Below are 19,597 nucleotides of genomic sequence, written 5' to 3' on the forward strand. Positions count from 1 at the left end.
ACAAGCAGTAAATGCTGGCGAGGGTGTGGAGAAAAGGGAGCGCTCTTGCACTGTTGGTGGGAATGTAAATTGATACAGCCGCTATGGAAGACTGTATGGAGATTCCTTAAAAAACTAGGAATAAAATCACCATATGACCCAGCAATCCCACTCTTAGGCATATACCCTGAGGATACCAGAATTGAAAAAGACACATGTATCCCATTGTTCATCGTAGCACTGTTTACAATAGCTAGAACATGGAAGCAACCTAGATGTCCATTGACAGATAAATGGATAAAGAAGTTGTGGTATATATACACAATGGAATATTACTCAGCCTTAAAAAGGAACGCCTTTGAGTCAGTTCTAATGAGGTGGATGAACCTAGAATCTATTATACAGAGTGAAGTGAGAGAAAAATAAATACCATATTCTAACGCATATATATGGAATTTAGAAAGTGGTACTAAAGATATTTACAGGACAGCAGTGGAGAAACAGACATAGAGAATAGACTTATAGACAGAGGGAGAGGGTGAGATGTATGGAAAGAGTAACATGGAAACTTAAGTGAGTTCAGTTCAGTTCAGTTGCTCAGTTGTGTCTGACTCTTCACGACCCTATGAACCGCAGCACGCCAGGCCTCCCTGTCCATCACCAACTCCCGGAGTCCACCCAAACCCGTGTCCATTGAACTGGAAACTTACTTTACTATATGTAAAATAGGTAGCCAACAGGAATTGGCTGTATGGCTCAGGAAACTCAAACAAGGGCTCTGCATCAACCTAGGGGGTGGGATGGGGAGACAGGTTCAAAAGGAAGGGGATATATGTATACCTATGGCTGATTCACGTCGAAGTTTGACAGAAAATAGCAAAATTTTGTAAAGCAATTATCCTTCAATAAAATAAGTACATTTTTAAAAGACCCACATCAAACTTCTAGCAGTAAACTCAAACCTGAAAAAGTGTAGGATTTATATTGACAGAGAAAAGAAGAAAGTGTGTACTGAGAGGACGATATTTCCTGCTTTGGTGATCCCTCTTTCTCCCAAACAGTGATACAGTTAACATATATTGGGTGCATACTCTCTGCCAAGAGTGGTGCCAAGTATTGTACATGTAGTGTCGTTGAGTTCTTGCAACAGCGCTAGGTGGTACGGTATCCTCATTCTGTGGAGGGGAATTCAAGGCACTCCAGTCTCTCAGTGTTTTTGTTTTTTTGTGTATAACACTTACTGTGGTTGGAAATTGTGTACCTGTCTTCTTTGCTTCTGAAGGCAGAGATCCTGGTGTCCACTTCTGTATACTCAGTGCTCACTGTTGAGCCTGGAGCGTAGGAGGGTGGTGCTGACAATTAGTGTTGGACAGGTTAAAGTGAGTGAGGTAGCCCACCAGCTGAATCTTGTGGTTCAGAAGAGTTTGGGTGTGATGGAGGTCTGTCTGACTACAGAGCTCATACTTCCACCATGTCTTGTGCCCCTTCTCAAGTGAGTTTAGTAAATTATGAATGATCTACTTCGTGGAATGTTACACAGCCATTAAAGGGGATCATGGGAAAGTTAGGTATGGCCTACAAAAGTAATATCTTTACAGTGGACAGGGACTCAAAGTAATATGCAAAAATAAAAATGGCTGTGTTACATCTCTTGGATCATGGGTAACATTTCTCATTTTCTTTTCTCTCCTTTTTTTGAAGTTATTTTTAATATAAAACCTTCTTCACAGAGGGAAAGTCATACTCTCTAAAGGGAACAAGTAAGTGTCTAAAGTTGATTTTTTTTAATAAAGTTTATTCCCTAACTTCAAAAAAAATTGAATTAATTCCAAACCATGGTTAGAATGAGTAGAAAACTGAGAGATGACTAGAAATATGCTGAAAAGTGCGTGTTTTTCCCCAATAAGAAAAGAGTTAAGACGAAGTATTCTTGTCTTAACAGGAATCAGGCTAAAATATGGCATCGTTTTTGTTTTTTTTTTTTCAGTTGAAGGATAATTGCTTTACAGTACTGTGTTGGTTTCTGCCATACATCAACATGAATCATCCATAGGTGTACACACGTCCCCTTCCTATTGAACCTCCTTCCCACCTCCCACCCCATCCCACTCTTCATTGGGTTTGAGCTCCCTGAGTCAAACAGCAAATTCCCACTGGCTATCTGTTTTACATACGGTAATGTATATTCTTCCATACTACTCTTTCCATTTGTCCCACTCTCTTCTTCGCCCCCTGTGTCCAGAAGTCTGTTCTCTATGTCTGAGTCTCCATTGCTGCCCTGCAGATAGGTTCATCAGTGCCATCTTTCTAGATTCCATATATATGCGTTAATATACGACACTGGTTTTTCTCTTTTTGACTTACTTTACTCTGTATAATAAGCTCTAGGTTCATCTACCTCATTAGAACTGACTCAAATATGTTCCTTTTTATGGCTGAGTAATATTCCATTGTATATATGTACCATACTTCTTTATCCATTCTTCTGTCAGTGGACATCTGGGTTGCTTCCATGTCCTAGCTATAGTAAATACTGCTACAATGAACACTGGGGTACCTGTGTCTTTTTCAGTTATGGTTTTCTCGGGGTATATGTGTGGCATCATTGTGGCATCATTTTGAGCAGTTAGTGAATCCTAGAAAGGGACAGGACTTTTCTATAATATTTTTATGATGATGATATTAATGCTTTTATTTTATTTTTGTTTTCCCTATTGAAAATCATTCTGTATTTAAAGCATGAAGACTTAAGTATGGGTAATCTCCACTTTTTGAAAGTTCATCTTATGCCATTTTGCTTTTATGAAAGACCTACATTAGTACCTATTTTTGATAATGAAAAGAAACCTCAAGAGGATTTTTGCTTTTAGAAGAAAAAAGGCCAGAAGCAAAAATAGCATTCAGCGTTTGTTTTGTAGCAGGGCGAGCCATTGTAGAGGCGGCCACACAGGGAGCAATGAGAGCAGCCTCCCCAGAGCTCCTTCCCCCGGAACAACACTCAGTGTCTTAACATTGAGCCGCCATAATTGTAAAACATGTCTCTGAGCATCTGTGCTCTATCTTGATTTATTTTGCGGGTCCATTAGCAAGATGTGTCCTCCAATAATTGTTTCTTCCTTTTTTAACATTTTGGTTTACAGTAAGCTTTTCCTCTTTCCACTTCTCCTGTCACTTTTTCCTATGTCTTTACTTTTAGCCTAGTCTTCTCTGAGCTCTGGATTCATATATTCAACTGCCTACTTGGTATTTTTAACTTAAATTTCCCAAGAACATCTCCAGATTGATAAATGGAGCTTTTGATGTGTGTGTGTGTATACATACATACATATATATACATACACACACATGTGTATATATATTCTGTCTACTACCACTGTTTTCGGGGCTTCCCTGGTGGCTCAAATGGTGAAGAATCTGTCTGCAATGCAGAAGACCCAGGTTCAGTCCCTGGGTCGGAAAGATCCCTTGGAGAAGGGAATGACTACCCACTCTAGTATTCTTGCCTGGAGAATTCCATGGACAGAGGAGCCCAGTGGGCTGCAGTCCATGGGGTTGCAAAGAGTTGGACATGATTGAGTGACTAATACCTGTTTTCTAGTCTTCCCCATCTCAGCAAATGACATCGCAGTCCACTCTTGTTATTTAAACAAATTTAGGCATCACCCTATCTTCTTTTTCTTACATTCCACTTCTGATTTATCCTTCACAGTTTACTGTCAGGGTGGATCATATCTATCTGTTGCTTACCATTTTCACTCCTGTCACCTTAGTACAGACAGTTGCCATCTCTCTGGTCTTCCTGCTTCTTAACTTCTGTCAGTCGTTTCTCCCCAGTAGCTACAGCGATCTTGAAACTTCACCCAGTCTTGTCACTGCTTGCTTAAATTACCCCTCAGTGGCTTCTCCTAATCCTTAGAGTGGAAATCTGAACTCCTTACTGTAGTATGCAAGGCACCTCCTGATTGGTCTGGTTCCCAGCCTTTCCCTCCCTCAGGCCATTCAGCTCTCTGTGCTGAAGCTACCTGTATTTTGATACTCTGGTTCCTAGGGCCTCTTAGGTCTCCTTTACAATGTGTGCCTTCTTGCTGATATCCCACTCACCTCTACCTCCTACTCTTCACGTGATGTTTGCTGTGTTAATAGAGCTTTATGGTTCTTTGATTCTGTATGCTGCTGCTGCTAAGTGGCTTCAGTTGTGTCCGACTCTGTGCTACCCTATAGATGGCAGCCCACCAGGCTCCTCTGTCCCTGGGATTCTCCAGGCAAGAACACTGGAGAGGGTTGCCATTTCCTTCTCCAGTGCATGAAAGTGAAGTCACTCAGTCGTGTCTGACTCTTCACGACCCCATGGACTACAGCCTACCAGGCCCCTCGGTCCATGGGATTTTCCAGGCAAGAATACTGGAGTGATTGCCATTGCCTTCTCCTTGATTCTGTATAATGGCCAGTTAAAAGGGACATGGAGATGGAGACATGGGGAAGGAATTGTAAAATCTAAGAACTTAATGGTCATCTGTAATCATCAAGTCTAGCCACTCATCTCAGCATTCTTATCCAGTGGTTTTACAACTCACAGTTGAACAAATGAGTGATGGAAATCTACCACACTCATCTCTGGAAAACAGAATGTTAGAAAGTGTTTTTTTCATCTGCAGAAGAAAAACTGGTTCAAAAATTTGTAGACAGTTGTTAATTTCCTTGTCTGATAAGAAAGCCTTTTCATTTGCAGAAGAAAAATTGGTTCAAAAATTTGTAGACAGTTGTTAATTTCCTTGTCTGATTCTAAGTCCTCTAACCCTTAGACTTCATGTTCTTATTTCTGTTCTTAAGAATATAGTATTTTAAACCACAGAACACAGCATTCCACTTAAAGGATACAATGAGTTCAGTAATGTCCCACAAAAATTCATGTCCACTTGGCACTTCAGAATGTGATCTTATTTGCAAATAACATCTTTGCAGATGTAAGTAGTTAAGGATCAAGATAAGATCATACTAGTTTATGGTGGACCCTAAATCCAGTGACTTATAAGGAGAAGAGAGAATACAGAGAAACACACGAAGATAAAGGCCATGGGAAGATAGAGGTTGAAATAGGAGTTATGCTGCCGCAGCTAGGGAGTGCCAAGGATTGCTGGCAACCACTGGAGGCTAGGAGAGAGGGAAAGGACTGTTTTTCCCTTGGAGTCTCCAGAAGGAGCCAACTGTACTGACACCTTGATCTTGACTTCTGCCCTCCTGAATTAGGAGACAATACATTTATGTTGTTTTAAGCCACACATGGACATCATCAGATGGTCAATAATGATACCGGATTGATTATATTCTTTGCACCCGAAGATAGAGAAGCTCTATACAGTCAGCAAAAACAAGACCAGGAGCTGACTGTGGCTCAGATCATTAACTCTTTATTGCCAAATTCAGACTTAAATTGAAGAAACTAGGGGAAACCATTAAACCATTCAGGTATGACCTAAATCAGATCCGTTATGATTGTACAGTGGAAGTGAGAAATAGATTCAAGGGATTAGATCTGATAGAGCGACTGAAGAACTATGGATGTAGGTTCATGACATTGTACAAGAGACAGGGATCGTGAACATCCTCAAGAAAAAGAACTGCAAAAAAGCAAAATGGCTGTCTGAGGAGGCCTTAGAAATAACTGAGAAAAGAAGAGAAGCGAAAAGCAAAGGAGAAAAGGAAAGATACACCCATTTGAATGCAGAGTTCCAAAGAATAGCAAGGAGAGGTAAGAAAGCCTTCCCCGGTGATCAGTGCAGAGAAAAAGAGGAAAACAATAGAATGGGAAAGACTAAAGATCTTTTCAAGAAAATTAGAGATATCAGGGAAACATTTCATGCAAAGATGGGCTCAATAAAAGACAGAAATGATATGGACCTAACAGAAGAAAATGTTTAGAAGAGGTGGCAAGAATACACAGAAGAACTGTACAAAAAAAGATCTTCACAATCCAGATAATCATGATGGTGTGATCACTCACCTGGAGCCAGACATCCTGGAATGTGAAGTCAAGTGGGCCTTAGGAAGCATCACCACAAACAAGCTAGTGGAGGTGATGGAACTCCAGTTGAGCTATTTCAAATCCTGAAGATGATGCTGTGAAAGTGCTGCACTCAATATGCCAGCAAATTTGGAAAACTCAGCAGTGGCCACAGGACTGGAAAAGGTCAGTTTTCATTCCAATGCCAAAGAAAGGCAATGCCAAAGAATGCTCAAACTGCTGCACAGTTGCACTCAAGTCACACTCTAGTAAAGTAATGCTCAAAATTCTCCAAGCCAGGCTTCAACAGTACATGAACCGTGAACTGCCAGATTTTTAAGCTGGATTTTGAAAAGGCAAAGGAACCAGAGATCAAACTGCCAACATCCGATAGATCATTGAAAAAGCAAGAGAGTTCCAGAAAAACATCTATTTCTGCTTTATTGACTATGCCCAAAGCCTTTGACTGTGTGGATTACAACAAACTGTGGAAAATTCTTAAAGAGATGGGAATACCAGGCCACCTAACCTGCCTCTTGAGAAATCTGTATGCAGATCAGGAAGCAACAGTTAGAACCGGACATGGAACAGTGGACTGGTTCCAAATAGGGGAAGGAGTACATCAAGGCTGTATATTGTCACCCTGCTTGTTTAACTTATATGCAGAGTACATCATGAGAAATATTGGGCTGGATGAAGCACAAGCTGGAATCAGGATTGCCAGGAGAAATATCAATAACCTCAAATATGCAAATGACACCACTCTTATGGCATAAAGCAAAGAAGAGCTAAAGAGCCTCTTGATGAAAGTGAAAGAGGAGAGTGAAAAAGTTGGCTTAAAACTCAACATTCAGAGAACGAAGATCATGGCATCTTGTCTCATCACTTCATGGGAAACAGTGGAAACAGTAACAGACTTTATTTTGGGGGGTCCAAAATCACTGCAGATGGTGACTGCAGCCATGAAATTAAAAGACGCTTACTCCTGGGAAAAAAGTTATAACCAACATAGATAACATATTAAAAAGCAGAGACATTACTTTGCCAACAAAGGTCTATGTAGTCAAAGCTATGATTTTTCCTGTAGTCATGTATGGATGTGAGAGTTGGACTATAAAGAAAGCTGAGTGCCAAAGAATTGATGCTTTTGAACTATGGCGTTGGAGAAGACCTTTGAGAGTCCCTTGGACTGCAAGGAGATCCAACCAGTCCATCCTAAGGGAAATCAGTCCTGAATATTCATTGGAAGGACTAATGGTGAAGCTGAAACTCTAATACTTTGGCCACCTGATGTGAAGAACTGACTCATGTGAAAAGCCCCTGACGCTGGGAAAGATTGAAGGCAGGGAGGAGAAGGGAATGACAGAGGATGAGATGGTTGGATGGCATCACTGGCTCGATGGACATGAGTTTGAGTAAACTCTGGGAGTTGGTGATGGACAGGGAGGCCTGGCGTGCTGCAGTCCACGGGGTTGCAAAGAGTTGGACACAGCTGAGCGACTGAACTGAACTGACTGAAGCCACAAGGTTTGTAGTCATTTGATATGGCAGCCGTAAGAAATTAACGCTAAGAGAAAACAAAATTGAACAGTACTGCAATTTGGTTTCACAAGTACAGAAGAGAGTAGAACTACTTTCTTCCTCATCATTCTGAACACATGCCTAGAGTCATATAGGTTATTTTGGTAGCCGTAACCACTGACTCATCCTGAGATTACTGCTGATTAGACTTTCTAGGACTTTTTCATAGAGGTTGCCCGAAATCGAGTGGTTTTATATTTTCTGGATTTAGGCTGGTCATCAGCCTTTCAGGATACTTTTTGAATCCTGATCTGTCATCCAGTCTCTACTCTTTGTAGCAGCTGTGTGTCACCCATGAATGTGATGAGCATACTTTCTGTATCTTCACCTAAGTGGTTCTTAACTTTCTGAGGTTGTAGATTCAAGACTTTAATGAAAGCTGTGGCCCTTTCTGATGAAAAGTACTTATTTATGTATATATACACCGAGTTTTCAGTAAGGTTTAGGATGTTCAGATGCCTCTTGAAGCCTCAAGTGTGGTCCATAGACCCAAAGTTAAGAACACAGATGTAGGTTATTGATAAAAGTATCAAATATTCAAGAGTGTGAATGAACAGACCCTTGTAGTGTGTTCCTAAAAACCTTCTAAGATGGTTGACATTATTTCATGACTCAACACTTCTGGGGAGTGGAGTGGGCATTTCACAGTTTACTAATTTATTTTATTGACTTTGCATTTAGTATTGTACATATTTCTTTGTCTTATGTTGTAAAAGCCAATCAAGTTCTTTGATTTAAAAAAATATATATTGTATTTACTTTGTTCCTGATTTGCTGGGAAGGAGAAGAAGTCTTTATGGCTTAACCACAGTATTGTTATTTTCCTCTTGCCACTGTGATCAGTTATCTCAAACCACGTGGCATAAAAGAACACAGATTTATTACCTTACAGTTCTGGGAGTGAGAAGTCCTAAATGGGTCTCACTGGGCTAAAATCAAGGTGTTGGGCAAAACTGCACTCCTTATAGAAGGTCTGAGGGAGAATCCATTTCCTTGTTTTTTCCAGCTTCTAGAGACTGCCTGCATTCATTAGCTCATGGCCCCTTCCTCTCCAGAATCAGTAGTGAGCTTTTTTCAGAGCTTTCTGTGACTCTTCTACCTTTCTTCTACACTTGAGACCCTGTGATCACATTGGGCCCACCCACATGTAACCCTACACGTGGGCTTCCCTGGGGGCTCAGACAGTGAGGGATCTGCCTGCAATGCAGCAGGCCTGGGTTCGGTCCCTGGGTGGGGAAGTTCCCCTGGAGAAGGGAATGGCAGCCCACTCCAGTGTTCTGGCCTGGAGAGGTCCCTGGGCAGAGGAGCCAGGAGGGCTACAGTCCATGGGGTGGCAAAGAGTTGGTAATGACTGAGCGATACTCACTTTCACCCACATAATCCAAGGTAATCTCTTTATTTTAAAGTCAGCCAATTACCAACCTTAATTCCCTCTTGTCATGTAACCTAACGTATTCACAGGTCCCAAGGATCAAGATGGAGACATCTGGGGATGGAGAACATTACTTATCCTTCTGTACATAGTGAACCTGTGTAGGCATCCCATGATTTAAATGTCTACAAATTATTGCTTTAGTAATTATTTCTGACATTTCCTAAGGATTAATAGTACCCTAAGGAACTCATAACTTCCACAGCCCTTGTTTATCAGTTTATAAACCATGAAATGCTATTTACACAGGTTAGTTTTCTGATAATGTTTCTTCTATGATTCCTCTAAGTTCCTTCAGTGATGCAGTTTCTTTTTTCAGTGTTGTCACCAGACTATAGTTCATCTGGATCAGAAATCCTAAACTCATGTGGGACAGCTGCTTCAAATACTCATTCAGCAAATAATTCTTAAATACCTCGTATATAATGGGCTTACAATACCCCAGCAGCGGCTGTGGTGCTGCTCGCGCAGAATGCCGACTGCTGGGGGGCGGCCGGAGCCGAGTCTCCGCGGGGCTAGGCCGCCGGGTGCCGCGGCCGATGGTCGGGACTGCGGGCTGCGGCCGGGGCCCTGGCGCGCAGCGACGCGAGGAGAAGCACGTGTTTCTGGAGCAGAGATGGCCACCACGGGACGACATGCTGCCTGAAGAAGCATTGCCGGCTTGGGAAGCAGCTTCAGAAAGATCGCCTCAGAGACGGAGGTGGGAGTCACGTAGTGATCTGTGCCCCCAGTTACATGTGCAGGGCCAGCACTGGCGGCAGATCGGCCCCAGCAGTGGAAAGCTTGGGGTACCCTTGGCCCCTGGGTGGCAGACGGGCTCCGTGATGGGCAGCGGCTCCAGGGTGGCCGACTGCAGTGGTGAAGCTGGGGCGCCCTCAGCTCCTGGGCCTCATCCTATGTAAGCTTCATGCACTCATTTCACATACCAGCAAGATTATGCTCAAAATCCTTCAAGCTAGAAATCAGCAGTATGTGAGCTGAGACCTTCCACATGTACAAGCTGGGTTTAGAAAAGGCAGAGGAACCAGAGATCAAATGCCAACGAATGCTGGATCATAGAAAAAAGGCAATTAAAAAAAAAGTCTACTTCTGCTTCACTGACTAAGCTAAAGCCTTTGACTATGTGGGTCACAACAAGCTGGAAAATTTTCAAGGAAATGGGAATACCAGACCACCTTACCTGCCTCCAGAGAAGCCTGTATGCAGGAGAAGAAATAACAGTTAGAACCAGACATGAAACAAACTGGTTCAGAATTGAGAAAGGAGTACATCAAGGCTGTATATTGTCACCCTGCTTTATTTAACGTATATGCAGAGTACATCATACGAAATCCCAGAATCAAGATTGCCAGGAGAAATATCAGTAACCTCAGATATGCAGATGATACCACTTTAATGGCAGAAAGTGAAGAGGAACTAAAGAGCCACTTAATTAAAGTGAAATAGGACAGTGAAAAAAACTGGCTTAAAACTCAACATTCAGAAAACTAAGATAATGGCATCCAGTCCTGTCACTTCATGGCAAATAGATGGGGGAAATGTGGAGAAACTATCATATTTCATTTTCTTGGGCTCCAAAATCAATGCAGATGGTGACTACAGCTACACAATTAAAAGATACTTGCTCCTTGGAAAAATAGCTATGACAAACCTAGACAGTGTACTAAAAAGCAGAGACATCACTTTGCCAACAGAGATCCATCTAGTCAAAGCTATGGTTTTCCCAGTGGTCATGTATGGATGTGAGAGTTGGACTGTGAAGAAGGCTGAGTGCCGAAGAATTGATGCTTTCAACTGTGGTGCTGGAGAAGACTCTTGAGAGTCCCTTGGACTGCAAGGAGATCAAACCAGTCCATCCTAAAGGAAATCAGTCCTGAATATTCATTGGAAAGACTGATGGGGAAGCACCAATACTTCACCCACATGGTGAGAGGGAGGCGACAGAGGATGAGATGCTTGGATGGCATTACTGACTCAGTGGACATGAGTAGGAGATAGTGATTTACAGAGAAGCCTGGCATGCTGCAGTTCATGGGGTCATAAAGAGTCAGACATGACTTAGCAACTGAACAGGAAGTATATAGCAGGCAGAACAAGAAGTTCCTGCATTCTGTCTGGTGCAAGCAGCAAGGTAAGTCAGCCCCTGTGTATTGTGTCGTGGTGAAAACAGACATTAAACAAATAATAACACAAGAATTATTTAATAATAATTCTTGGGGAAAGGATCAAGATACTGAGAGAGCATAAATGAGAATATTAACCCAGTCTAGGTTAGTCAGGGAATACTTCTCTGAAGAAATGATGTTTAAGCTGAGGATAAAGCATGAGCAGATATTAAACAAAGAGGGACATGGAATGGAAGACCAGTTTAGGCTAGGAACATATATGAAAACTGAAAGTGATATTTATTTATTTATTTATTTTGATGTCTGATCTTATTTATTTTGTTACTCTTAGAACATCTCATTTTTGACTGGACTCAGACTCAGAAGTAGAAGCTCTCAGAGAGGACAGCCTCCGTCTCTTGGCAATCTGTTCCTGCTGTTTTTCTTTGGCCTCCTTCATTCTCTTGGCCAAAAGTTTAGCGTATTCTGCAGCCTCTTCTTTATTTTTCTTAGTACACTGTTTCTTCAGAGCAATACGCCGGCGTTTGTGTTGCAGAGCTCGTGGAGTCACGAGATGCTGAATCTTGGGTGCTTTAGTCCTAGGTTTCTTACCGTCTTTGTTTAAGGGCTTTCGCACTGCATATTGGCGGACATCATCATCTTTAGAGAGATTGAAAAGTTTGCGGATTCTGCTAGCTCTTTTGGGACCCAGGCGACGAGGCACTGTAGTATCAGTGAGTCCAGGAATATCCTTCTCCCCTTTTTTCACGATGACCAAATTGAGAACCCTTAGATTGGCATCCACAATGCAACCCCGCACAGATTTGCAGTTTCTCTCTCCAGTCCTTCTTGGTCTGTAACAGGAATGCCCCTTACTCAGAAGCAGGTGAACTCTGCCATGGGTCAAGACACCCTGCTTCATGGGGAAACCCTGCTTATTGTTCCCGCCACTGATTCAGACCACATAATCCTTCCATTCTTCACCCAGAGCGTCAGCAGCGACTTCTGTGGCCATACGCTTCTCGTAGAAGGTACAAAGTTTTCGTTCATCGTCCACTTCAGTGAGCTTCTGGCAGCCAGTGGCTGGGAAAGAGATGTTCAGCTTCATTCTGAGGCGGCCGACAGCCTCCGAGACACCATGAAAAAGAGACCTGAAAGTGATATTTAAAACAACAACAACAACCTTGGAATGCTTGAGTTTAGAGAGTAAGGGAGTTTAGCGAGTAAGGGGGAGAATGGTATATAGCAGAGATGAAAATGTGGGTCAGTACTTTTTAGACTGTGTTCCAATTTTTTACGTTATCCCAAGAGGAATAGAAAACTGTTGAAGGGTTGGTTGGTTTAATTTTTTTTGGTTTCACTGAGTCTTTGTTGCCACACTCGGGCTTTCTCTGGTTGCAGTAAGTGGAGGCTGCTCTGTTGTGGTGGTTGGGGTTCTTTCTGCAGCGGCCTCTGTTGTTGCAGCGCACAGGCCCTAGGCTCACGGGCTTTGGTAGTTGTGACTCACAGACTCCTTAGTTGCGGCTCAGGCTCAGTAACTGTGGTGCACGGGGTTACTTGCTCTGTGGCACGTGGAATCTTTCTAGCCCAGGGATCAAACCCATGTCCCCTGCTTTGGCAGGAGGATTCTTATCCACTGTACTACAGGGAAGTCTCTTACAAGTATGGTAAAATACACATAACATAAAGTCTACCATCTTAACCAATTTAGGTGTGGGATATTTTAGTAGTGTTGCACAGATGCACGTTATTGTGCAACCAGTCTCCAGAACTGTTTTCATCTTGAAAAACTGAAACTGCATACCCATTAAACATCTATGAATTTCCTTCTCTCCCTGGCCCCTGGAACCTATCCTTCTACTTTCTGTCTCTATGAATTTGACTATTCTAGAAACCTCATATAAGTGGAGTCATGCAGTATTCATTTGCTATAACACAGAAAAATGTACAGTCAAAAGTCTGCAGCTTGATGAATAACTGTAGCAAACACATTGATGTCACTCTGAACCTTGTCGAGAAATAGAGCGTTACCAGCTCCACAGAGCTTCCTGGATATCCCCTTTCAATCACTATTTCTCCTCCCTCGCTCCCCCAAAGTAAATACTATTCTGACTGAATACTAGAAATTACGCCTGTTTTTTAACTTATATACATAGAATCATGGTATGTATTATTTTTCATCTTATGATTAGTTTCTTTTGCTCACATCCTGCTGGTGAGATAAATTCATGTTGTTGCATATAGCAGTAATTTGTCAGTGATCCAGTGCATGAATATACTGCATTTTACCTATTTTGCTGTTGAAGGATGTGTGGGCTGCCTGCTTTTTAGCAGTTCCAACCAGTGCTGTCATAAAGATTGTGTACATGTCTTTTGTTACATGTATATAACATTTTATTGAGTATATGCTTAGGAGTGGAATTATTCTCTCCCTATCAGTTTTCTCACAAGCCTGATATGTCCATAACGATTCACCATCTTTCCTCCAAAAATCTGTTCCTCCTCCAGTGTTTGCTGTTTCAGTCAGCACAGCCTTTTACCCCCATATCTAATTAATTACCAAGTCCTGTTGATCCATATTCCGTAACATCTCTAAAATGTGTCTCCATTTCTCCCCACAGCCACTGCAGCCTTCTCATCTCTTACCTGGACTGTGGCTTCCTAACTGGCTTTCCTGTGTCTGCTGGCGCACTCGCTGTAGTACCGGGAGGCATACTTTTTTTATTGTGTGTGTACATTTATCCCCAATATATGTATTATACTTATAAATGTTAAACCACACTACTGGTTTTCTTTGACATAGTACCTCAATGTAACACTTAGGTTAATAGTTAATAATAGCTATAATAAGTCTGTATTTCTCATAGTCTTTTGTGATCATTTCCTATTTGACAGTGTTCTTTTCCAAATCTGATTAGTTGGGGTTTTTTAAAAACCTATTATGGTTAGTGAAAAAGGGCTTGTATAGGAGTAGAAATGTCAGCTTTGCCAATTTATTTTTGCTTTATTTTGTAGGGACTTTTTTAAGGCATTTGTCCATTTAATGAGAGACAGTTTAACAAGTAGATGGTATCGTGTGTAACTTGATATAACTGTATATGCTATTTTGTAATAACTGAAAAAACGTGTGTGAGGGAGTTATGCATCCACTTTACATTTATGGGATCATTCTTCATTCAGGATACCTCGGAATACCATATGAGGTACACAACCATCTGACATGGATTAAGGAAAGAAGCCAGTGTTAATCCATAATTAAATGTCATTAATTCTTAATTTCTTATTTATTATAACAATGATTTTTTTTTTTGGTTGAAGTAAATTTAGAAAGGTCACTAGATAGATACACACACAGAATCAATTGTACTTCTGTGTGCCAGAGCAAACAATTAGAAAATGTATTTTTAATATAATTTAAAATGTTATTGGCCCTGAAAACTAAAAAAATATTGTCACAGGAAGTTTTAGAAAACCCAAATAAGTGGAAAGACATCCCATGTTCATGGATCTAAAAACTTAATACTGGTATAGTGGCTGTACTCCCCCAAACTGACCTACAGAGTCAATATAATCCTAAGAAAATACCAGCTGGCTTTTTTGCAGAAATTGACAAGCAAAATTTATGTGGACCCAGAATTGTCAAAACAGTGTTGAAAAATAAAAATAAAATTAAAGTGCTACATTTCCTGATTTCAAAGAAAGTGAAGTCACTCAGTCATGTCTGACTTTTTGTGACCCCATGGACTGTAGCCTACCAGGTTCCTCCATCCATGGGATTTTCCAGGCAAGAGTACTGGAGTGGGTTGCCATTTCCTTCTCCAGGGTTTCTTCCCGACCCAGGGATCGAACCTAGGTCTTCCGCATTGTAGCCAGACACTTTACCATCTGAGCCACCAGGGAAGTTCTGATTTCAAAACATAAATCAGTGTGGATTGGCATAGACATATGCCACAGATAGACATATCTGTGGCATAGAACTGAGAACCAGAAATAAACCCTTAATTTATGATCAGTGGATTTTGACAAAGGTGCCAACGTTGAGGGAAAGAATAATCTTTTCATCAGAGAGCTCTGAAACAACTGGATAGCTAGGAAGACAATGCAGGAGGAGACCAAAGAAGTTTGTATTATCACAAAAGTTAAGTAGTTAGGTGCCTCTGACACTGCTGAGGAAGATGGAGTGCTGAGGAGTGGAAAGTATTCTTGACCTTTGTTGATGTAAAGCTAAGTGACTGGAAAATTTGGAAGAAAGCAACTATAACATTTTTAAGTGTACAGATACTGAGGTCAAAGAAAGCTGGGTAATTGCAAATTATTTTCATGAGATGAGAGATTACTTGACGAAACCAGCATGAATACACAACTATGAACAGCAGTTTTACTGAGATGAACTGGGAGACCTATCTTAAGAATATGTTTGCTTTCTTAGGAACTTTGAACTCATTTCCATTGTTCTTTAGCCTTGCTCTGATCATCTTAGTTCTCAGGTTATTTTCCCTTTATAGGGAAACAAAAGCACAAAAGGTTTTGAGAAATGTTTTCATCCGTTGTTGTGTTGGCCCTGAGCAGTGACCTGTTTCTTCTTTCTCTGAAAAAACTTAAAGCTTTTGGAAAGGACCTTCAACTCTCTCTGGGCTTTTTAGTTTTGGGGGTAATTTTTATAAGTCTGTATTGTCATCCTGCATTTGCCTTTACTTTGTACTAGTCTTCCTTAAAGTTGAATTTTTCTGTCCATTCTTGCTGGTTTCTTCATTTTCTTTCTCGTCAAGATGATTTGTAATTACCCAGCTTCTTTGTCCTGGGCTTTGCATACTATAAAATGATAGATTGCTTTCTTCCAAGTTATTGGTCACGTCACAATCTGGGGATATGTTAGGTTCTGGGTGGCAGTTTCCTCTGGTTAGTGTTAGTCGCTCAGTTGTGCCCAACTCTTTGCAACCCTGTGGACTGCAGCCCACCAGGGTTCTGTAACCATGAGATCCTCCAGGCAAGGTTACTGGAGTGGGTTACCATTTCCTTCTCCAGAGGATCTTCCTGACCCAGGGATTGAACCCAGGTCTCCTATGCTGCAGGCAGATTCTTTACCACCTGAGCTATAAGGGAAGCATCTTCCTCTGGTTATCCCTAGCATTTATTCTGTGGCAGATGAACGGTAAAGCAGATCAGGAACTATTAGATATCCTGCTTTTAGCTGAAGGAGATTTCTGTAGATGATTTGAACCCCTGTCAGTACTTTTATCTTGTCTGACCCTTCTGTGATCTATAACGAACTTTCATATTTACTCCATTTAGCCAGTTGACCTTGGTGTATTGCCCCCATCAAAGTCTCATTTTTATCTCTCAGACATGTTCTGAGTCCTTCTTTTCACTTGGATTTTCTTCAAGGATGTACTCTATCTTGATTGATATAACTGCTTTTCCTTTTTTCCCTCTGAATAGTAGTTTCTTAGGTAAAGTATTCTTTTTTATTAATATCAGCCAATCTTGAGACCCACTTAAACAAATGTCATCGATTATTTTGTATATTTAGGATCAACTTTAATATTTTTGTCATCATGCTGTGTGCTTAGTCTTGTCGGACTCTTTGCGACCCCGTGGACTGTAGCCTGCCAAACTCCTCTGTCCACGGGGATTCTCCAGGCAAGAATACTGGAGTGAGTTGCCATGCCCTCCTCCAGGAGATCTACCCATCCCAAGGATCGAACCCAGGTTTCCCGCCTTGCAGGCATATTCTTTACTGTCTGAGCCACCAGGGAAGCCCACTCACACTAACTGCTGAGGAAGGAGGTAGGAGAAGATGAAAAAAAAATCATGAAATCAGTCCCTGTGGAGGACAGTTAGGAAGAAAAGCACCGTATGGTGAGACGCTATTCACGTGAGAAAACAAGTGAGAGCAGGAGTGTGGAGTTTTCATAACCTGAGGTGTTTGTGAACCAAAGTCATGACAAGTCATTCTTTTGTCGTTACTTATATTTTTTGTCATGGTTGATTTCATGATTTTTTTTTTCATGTTCTCCTAGGTCCTTTCTCAGAAGTTTTGCTTAAAGCCCTTTGATCAGTGGTCAGTCAGCCTCTGGACAAATATTTCTCGTTAGTGTGAGACTGTTCCTTACCCATCTTTTTTTTTTTTTTCATGAGAATGAATCATTTCTTTTAACTCATCATCAATTCAAGGGATAACAACAGTCTCATCATACACTTAGCTAGCTCCTTGAAATGTAAGGAAGAGTGGGAAACTATATAAATAGAAATTTGCCTGAAACAAGGACCCTAGATAATTGAATTGTATGAGTTCTTAATATATTTTGCACATTCACCCCATATCAGATGTATGAACTGCAGATATTTTCTCTCTTTCCTTAGGTTGCCTTTTAATTTTGTTGATGGGATCATTTGCTGAGCAGATGCTTTTTAGTTTGATGTATTCCCAATTGTGTATTTTTGGTTTTGTTGCCTTAGCTTTTGGTGTCAAATCCAAAAACTCATTGCCAAGACTGTTGTCAGGGAGCTTACTCCTGTGTATTCTTCTAGGAGTTTGATGGTTTCTGGTCTTACATTCAGTTTTTGTGTATGTTGTAGGATAGTGGTCCAGTTTCAATCTTTTGCATGTAGCTGTCCAGTTTTTCCAAAGCTTTCCTTTTCCTATTGTATATTCTTGTTTGCTTTGCAGTAAATGAATTGACTATGTATGTGTGATTATTTCTGGGGATTCTATTCTGTTCCATTTATCTGTGTATCTGTTTTTATGCCAGTATCATACTGTTTTGATTACTATAGCTTTATAATATAGTTTGAAATTAGGAAGTATGGTGTGTCTAGCTTTGTTCTTCTTCTTCAAGATCGCTTTGTCTATTTGGGATATTTTGTGATCCCATACAAATTATAGGATTATTTGTTCTGTTTCTGTGGGAAATGTCATTGAACTTTTTATAGAAATCACATTGAATCTGTAGATTGCTTTGGGTAAAATGGACAGTTTAACAGTATTAAATCTTCTAAACTATGAGCATAGAATATCTTTTCATTTATTTCTGTCTTTTTCAGTTTCTTTTATTAATGTCTTATAGTTTTCATTGTTTGGGTTTTTCTCATCCATGGTTGGGTTTATTCCTAGGTATTTAATTCTTTTTGATGCAGCTATAAATGGGACTGTTTTCTTAATTCTCTTTCTGGTAGTTTGTTATCTATACAGAACACAAACAAAACTGATTTACATATATTGATCTTATGTCCTTCAATTTTATTGAATTTACTAGTTCAGACAGTTTTTCGTGGAATCTTTGGGGTTTTCTATAAATACAACATCGTGTTATCTACAGATAGTATCTTATTGGGCTTCCCTGGTGGCTCTGATGGCAGACAGTTTGCCTGCAATGCAGGAGACCCAGGTTCAATCCTTGGGTCAGGAAGATCCCCTGGAGGAGGAAATGGCAACCCATTCAGTATTCTTGCCTGGAAAATTCCATGGACAGAAGAGCTTGATGGGCCACAGCCCATGGGGTTGCAAAGAGTTGGACACAACTGAACGACTTAACACATACGTCTACAAATAGAGACAGTTTACTTCCTTTCAGATTTGGATGCCTTTTATTTATTTTTCTTGCCTGATTGGTATGGCTAGAATTTCCAGTACTGTGTTGCATAAATGTAGCAAAATGGGTATCCTTGTCTTTTTCCTAATCTTAGAGGAAGAGCTTTTAGGTTTTCACTGTTAAGTATGATGTTAACTGTGGGCTTGTCATTATGTTGAGGTGCATTCCCTCTCTACCCATTTTACTTTGTTGAGAGGTTTTTTATCATAAATGATGCTGAATGTTATCACATGCTTCTCTGCATCTATGGTGATGATCATATGATTTTTATTCTTCTTGTTAATGTGGTATATCACATTGATTCATGGATGTTGAAGCATCCTTGCATCCCTGGAAGAAATCTCACTTGATCACAGTGTATTACTCTTTTAATGTGTTGTTGAATGCATGATTATAACATTTGAAAATGTGTTTCAGATAGCCCAGTCTTTTTCAACACTGTCATTTTGTCAGAGCCGCTAGTACTAGAAGTATTAGTACCAGAAACAAGAAATGATAAATAAAATAGGAGTGCTCCTGTGTCTTTTACTTTTCTGCCCGAGAAGTGATCATGTCTTTCAGTGCTGTTTACTTTGAGTTATGAAATGAATGTTTTGGGGAAATCTCATGTATAGCATGGTGACTATAGTTAATAATACTGCATTGTATACTTGAAATTTGGTAAAATAGTAGGTCATCAGTGTTCTCACCACACGCCAAAAAATAAAAGTAGCTAACTATATGAGGTAACGGATATGTTAATTGACTTGACTGTAATCATTTCACAGAGTATAGGTAAATCAAATCACCATCTTAAATATGTACTTGCTTTGTCACTCAGTTGTGTCCAACTCTTTGTGACCCCATGGACTGTAGCCCACCAGTCTCCTCTGTCCATGGGAATTCTCCAGACAAGAATACTAGAGTA

General features: G+C 40.7%; 1 protein-coding gene and 1 pseudogene across 1 annotated transcript in view; one reads left to right on the forward strand and one right to left on the reverse strand.

The window, feature by feature from the left end:
- The window catches only part of RNF130 (ring finger protein 130), a 139,903-nt gene that overhangs the window by 8,306 nt on the left and 112,000 nt on the right, over positions 1-19,597 (forward strand). The gene's annotated exons all lie outside the window — the stretch shown is intronic.
- LOC128050624 (40S ribosomal protein S6-like) lies at positions 11,457-12,242 on the reverse strand (annotated as a pseudogene).

Source organism: Budorcas taxicolor, chromosome 7 (assembly GCF_023091745.1).
Source record: "Budorcas taxicolor isolate Tak-1 chromosome 7, Takin1.1, whole genome shotgun sequence".
NCBI lineage: Eukaryota > Metazoa > Chordata > Mammalia > Artiodactyla > Bovidae > Budorcas > Budorcas taxicolor.